The following is a 6413-nucleotide window of genomic DNA, read 5'->3' on the forward strand; positions in this document are numbered from 1 at the left end:
TCATTATCAAGTGAAAAGAAATACAATATGAATGTTATATAAATACAAGAAAAACAATATAAAAATATAAAAATATGTTTCAAGTCAAACAAAGAGTTTGATGTGAACGAACATACTAACAATATCGTATCGTCTTTCTTTTTTCGAAAAGCTTGTTATCTGCAGAGGACTGAAATTTTCTGTAAATCAAAAAGTCGCTCCATCTGAAATCAAAGCTAATTTTGAGAAAGCCTATTAGAAAGTCGAACCACTTTTGGAAGATCCTAAAGATAAGGAGTTGGCAAGTTCAACATTAAGTTCAATCGATACATTCAGCGCACACCCCTTCTCCACCTAGCGCCCTCGTGGAAGCACTCAATCGCTTAAAGAAACGTGAGGACATTGTTGTTACCAAACCTGACAAAGGTTCTGGAATTGTAGTCATGGACAAATCTGAGTATATCCGTCTTCTTAGCCCAGCTTCAATCGATAATGTTACTAAATTTGCACGTGTTGATGACAAACGCCCAAACCTTCGTGGAAGACCACCGAAACACCTTCACCCACTCCTTCAGAAAGATAAACTAAGATGTGCACTCAGTCCTGCATCAAATACTGCCTGAAGACACTGCCACTTCGCTTTCTTCGAAGAGTTCAAGACTGGCCCATCTTTATGGGCTTCCCAAGACACACAAAGCAAAACTGAATATGGGACCAATTTTATCAGCCACTGGAACTTGCAACTTTAACCTGGCTAAATAGCTTGAAGAAATATTGAAACCACTTTCTGTGAACGAGTACACGATTACTAATGCGTTTGAATTTGCTGATGAGATTCGTTCCATTCCTATGAATGATGAAGACATACTGGTCTCCAATGAAGTGACGGCCCTTTTTGCTGATGTACGTTTAAGTGAGACTATTAACATCCTGGTCGACAAAGCCTTTACCGACAACTGGTTTAATCAAACCTTTGATCTTAATGTTGAAAAAGAGGAATTTGCACAGCTCCTTGAAGTTGCCACTACCAATCAGCTTTTTCGGATCGATGGTCATTCGTATCAGAGCAGACTGACGGTGTAGAGATGGGCTCTCCTCTTGGCCCGCTAATGGCCAATGTTTTTATGTACCACGTCGAAGAACAGCTCACACGCGACGGAACGGTACCCTCTCTGTATAAGAGGTATGTCGATGATACTCTTGCTAGAATGCCTAGCACCAATGCTGCTGCTGATTTTCTGACAAGACTGAATGGTCTACACGCGAGCCTGAAGTTTACAATGGAACTTCCTGTTGACAATATGATCCCTTTCATTGGAATCGAGATAATTAAGAATGGAACAAACTTGAAACTGGTGTTTAACTTTACAGAAAGCCAACCAACACTGGTCTACTCTCGCATTGTCATAGACATGTAGACAAACGTTACAAAACCGGTTTATTGAAGACCATGTTACATCGCGCCCATGCCCTGTCATCTACGACAGAAGCCTTCAATGAAGAATGTGCCAAGTTAAGCTCTATCTTCTGCCGACTTGATTATCCAATTGGCCTTATAAATTCTACCGTTAATATGTTTATTCGGAATATTACAACTAAGCCAGAAAAGAAAACCAATGATGGAAACACGATCAGAATAGTTCTTTCCTTTAAAGATCAGATAGCCGCTATCGCAGTCCGCAGGCAATTGCGTGATCTCAGCAATACGATTGTCGTGACTTTACAGCCTATTTTTGTGAGCAAAAAATTGGAGCACGATCTTGACTATAAGCCTAAAGAAATTAAGCCGTGTATTGTAAGTCAGCAATGCGTTGTTTATAAATTTGCATGTGATCTGTGTGATGCAGATTATGTTGGCTACACAACCCGACACCTTCATCAACGCATTGCTAAACACAAGTATTCAGCTATTGGCACAGGTAGCCCAAAGCCCAAGCTCAAGCTCACTATAAGAGTCCTGAACAACATTATCCTTCTTAGCTAATTAGTACGGCAACAATTAAAATGTGCATTAAATATCGCTTTGAAGACAGATGTCATCTGAGTACTAAACTGTCGCTCAAAAAAATGCATTAAACAGTGCCTAGGAGATCCGAAATGCAGTCAGAATACAAAGAAAAACAAGAAAAGGCTAAAGGTAAGCTCCAAAGTGATATTCAATGCACATTTTATTAATTTAGTGAGCAAAGAATATTTCTCATACAACGTTTTATAATTTTCTTGCCGTATGAATAATTGCTAATGACGTCCGGTAACGTCGAAACGTCGTGTATTTTTAAACTTTTTTAAAATTTCTTGAATGTTTTTAAGAAAAGTTTTTTCGCAATTTTTTATAGCTAAATTATAATAAAATAGTGCCAATTATTTTGAAATTGTGTTAACCGGAAGTTCGATGTCTCGCTTGATGGAACACTTTCGTCTCACAACAAATCTGGATGCCTTTGTTTTAACTCCTGCTGTACGAATTTGTCGAGTCTGAGCGCTGAAAGAGAGAAAATATCAACTTCCGGTTGCCATTTTTGACGTCCGGGACGTGAACGAACGTTCTCGCTGCTTAAGGTCTCTATCATTCCTGCTATTACCAGAGTCAATATTCTTCAATGCGAGTGAAAAGCTTTTAAACAAACCTTTTATTTTGTTCTTGAGCAGGTAAATAACACCGGAATTCCCCATTTCAACTAATGTCTTCATTTGCTTGTTGATTAATTCCTCTTCAACAACCTGCATGAAACAAACTTACTTACAGCATTGTTCTACATTTCTGACAAAATTAATAATTATCCCATTACAGGTAAATTCTATTGAAGTTAGTGATTTGACAGACTATTTGTTTTTCTATTTCAGTTGTGAAATATTGACATAAATAGTCAGATGACTAACTGGTTTGACATATGGCCTTTGCATCCATTAAGTACACACTACTTGTTGGGACACTTAACTGTCTTCTTACCCTTTCAATGTTGGTGAAGAAAATTTGGTGAGTTAACTGTGACAAACAACATTGGGAGGACGAGGGGACGGGCCAGAAGTGAAAAAAAACATTGTTCGCTGGAAGTGTCCCAACTATTTTTGTCTGAGACTGAAGCTATGATCAACATACTGAATGCTCTACTTCAGCATTATGCAGTCAAGAACATTTTTGTCATTACATTATTTTACGTAACTGTTGATCAAATGAAGTGGCACTAAGAAAGGCAATATCATATTCCATTCTGTCCAGACACAAAATATTTATTTTTACCATAAGAATGGGCTCTTCAGTTGTAGGATCAAGGTAATACTTTGCCCTCTCTGACTCCTCATTAATTCTAGCTTCCACCTGTAAGATGCATATTGAAAGTTCAAACAAATACATTTAATTTTTGCCCATTCAAATAATTATTGAGACTAACAAACCTTCTGTATATATACTGATGCACTGTTTTCTGCGAGGAACTTCTGACCCTCTAACTGTTAACACAAACAAACCCAGTGAAGTCAATAAACAACAATAACAATAATTTAAATAACAAGTTTCTTTCATTGACAATAAGAAAAACGTCTGAAAAGGAAGATCATGAATGTGTTCACCAACAAACTTGCTGTCACTTTGGCAAGCACACCGTCTTTGGATATAGAAATACAACAAGTACACTACACTGTTTACGTCCAATTTTGTCTAAATTGTATGGTGATGAATGATAATGAGTTTAAAACAAAGTAAAATAGAAGTTAAACCAATAATAAAAGTGAACAACAATATTTCAGGGTATTAATTAGGCATCGGAGATCGGAGAATTCTCCGTTAACTACACAGAATTCTCTGGCTAACGTTCGATAGCGTACGACTATTCTTTATTCAGACGTGGAGCCTCTTTGAAATTATTCTCCTGTAACGTTACACCTTTCTTCTGCTACTAAAATTCTTTAAAACATTCTTAATGAAAACCCTGTATTTGCACTTTCATCTACGTTACAACTCTAAGAATGTGTAGTAGAAAATTTAATTTGAGCACAACATAAGGCCTATATGCCTTATATAGCTTTATATGCCTTATTAAACTGTTGAACTACTGCTTGAATGTACCAAAGATACTTGACTGCCACAATAATAGTTAATGTTTTCACATTACATTCATACACGTCTAGAATTCTTACTTCGTAAAATTCAGCAGATTCTTCCAAGAAAGGTTTCTCAAAGTCTTCTTCATAAACACTCCTTGTGTCAATTCCCAAGACCATCAACATCTGACAAGCATTCTTTATTGCTGTCCTGGAGAGGAACAAAACAGATGAGTTCAACAAAATGAAAAATGCGCAAAAAAGGAAATGCAAGTGGCGAAATTCAAATGGCTGACACCATCAGTAACCAAAGGTTCTGTTTTAAATTTTTGTACCCTAACTTTCACTTTAATCTTTCTTTAAATCAATTATTATAAAGGTACAAACACAAAGGCCATTTTTACAAGAAATAAATGAAATACAACAATTAAAAAGCTAAAGAACACTTAAAATACAGTCCATTATTATTCCACTATTATTTCAATGCCCCCGCAGGGATTTCGCCCAGAAGGCGAAATCCCGAGGAGGCACTCTAGTAACTCGCGCGTATAGTAAGGAAAGTACTTACAGTTGAAATATACAGTCAGTATGCCAGACTAAAAATCTCGATTTGCTTGAACAGGGGCCGCGAGGAATCGGTAGGTAATGATAACGTTTCTATTGTTTGCGCCCGCAAGTTCGAAATGGTTAAGATGACGTAAAGACAGAAAATCCCGAAGGGACCGCTTAGGTAGATTTCGTGACATTTACTGTGCAGTCATAATTCGATACTTTTTTGCGTTACGTGTTACCAGTGACATTCTGTGGTCAGTGGAGCACTTGTTTTGAAAGTTATGCAGCAAAAGACACTCGTTAAGCGCAGAGGAAGTTATTAGGTGCATATAACTGTGTATATATAAACACTTGCGCGGAGAGTTTGCCAGACACGAGTTCACAAATCTTTGATTAATATTTCTCAAACTCATTAATAATTCATAAAGAAAATTCAAAGGAAATTAATGTTTAATGAGTGTTTTGGATATCGGATGAAAAACTGCTCATTTTTGCATCCTTAATTTCTCCTTCAAAAATGATTTTGTTTGAGAAGAAATATCAAACATTCGACACTGTTTCATCACCAGATGAAACACCTCGAAGTTCGTCAAAAATACTCCGCTACGCGTCGTATTTTCAACTCTCTTCTCGGTGTTTCATCTGGTGATGAAACACTGCGTCTTATGTTTGATATATTACTGGAAACCTTGCCAGACACTCTTTCTCTCTCTTTGACCGGAATAACACTCAGCCCCAAACAAGCAAGACGAGTGAACAACGGCTAGCTTATCACTAGCAGAACGATTGACGATTACAGAAATTCGCCGACAATCAAATTCTGTGCTGACTTATTCCCTGCTGACAGATGCCCTTCCGCTATAAAGTTTAAAATAAGACTAGGATGCGCGAACGTCCTTTTAATTTCTAAGGCTTACTTTCCGGCAAATAAAATGAACTGAATGTAAAAAGTGAAAGAGAAATAGCGCAAAATTCAACTTCTAATTAAATCTTTTCTTATTGTTTAGAATGAACTATTCTCGAAACTGAGAGTGTTTTATATTTGATCAAAGCTGAGTAAATCGAACTGAAACTGTGCATGGAACCTTGTAGGTTTCCTGTATTGATCTCACCTATTGTGTGGAATATGTGTGAAAATCTCCTCATTATGAATCGGTATATTTCAAAGAGCTACACAACAACCAAGAATACTATTGACCAGCAATATACAGAGCGGGGGCAGCTGTAGTGTCAACTATTACTAGTTTTACCATATAAGGCCAAGAGAACGCGCAAAATACGAGGCCGTAATACACTGTAGTGTCCAGTGGTTTAACCGGTTTACAAAAGGGCGAATACTGGCAGATGCAAAAGGAGCAACTATGGCTGAACTGTAGGATGTTTTGGATACGCTTACCAGAAAATAGAAGCCAAAATAGCATTTTTGGGGGGGCAGTAGAATAATTAACGTCTCATTCAATGGTTTGGAAAATATAAATGCGCGCGAAGATTTTGCTCACTGTTAACGTCATCCTCACAGACGGAATCAGGATGTTTATGAATACTCTTACCAAAAAAATAGAAGCCAATTGTAAAATAACAACTTTTTTTGTAGTGGAATAATAAATAATAATAATTCGATGGTTTAGCATATAATACGAGCGGACATTCTGCTCATTACTCGTTTTTTTCTCGCCCATGCGGGGCTCGGAAAAATACTACGCAACTCGCAAAAAATCCACACGTATTGGTATAGGTAATCACATTATTTCGAGTGCAATTTGGAGTAAATAAGCACAAGCAAATTTTTCAAAGACCAACAAAAGTGCACAAGCCCGTAGGGCATGCTCTCTGTGGCCTGT

At 37.3% G+C, this 6413-nt stretch overlaps 1 pseudogene; it reads left to right on the forward strand.

The window, feature by feature from the left end:
* The first annotated feature begins 687 nt into the window (after positions 1-687).
* On the forward strand, positions 688-1963 carry LOC140949524 (uncharacterized; annotated as a pseudogene).
* The last annotated feature ends 4450 nt before the right edge of the window (positions 1964-6413 follow it).

Source organism: Porites lutea, chromosome 10 (genome assembly GCF_958299795.1).
Source record: "Porites lutea chromosome 10, jaPorLute2.1, whole genome shotgun sequence".
Lineage (NCBI taxonomy): Eukaryota > Metazoa > Cnidaria > Anthozoa > Scleractinia > Poritidae > Porites > Porites lutea.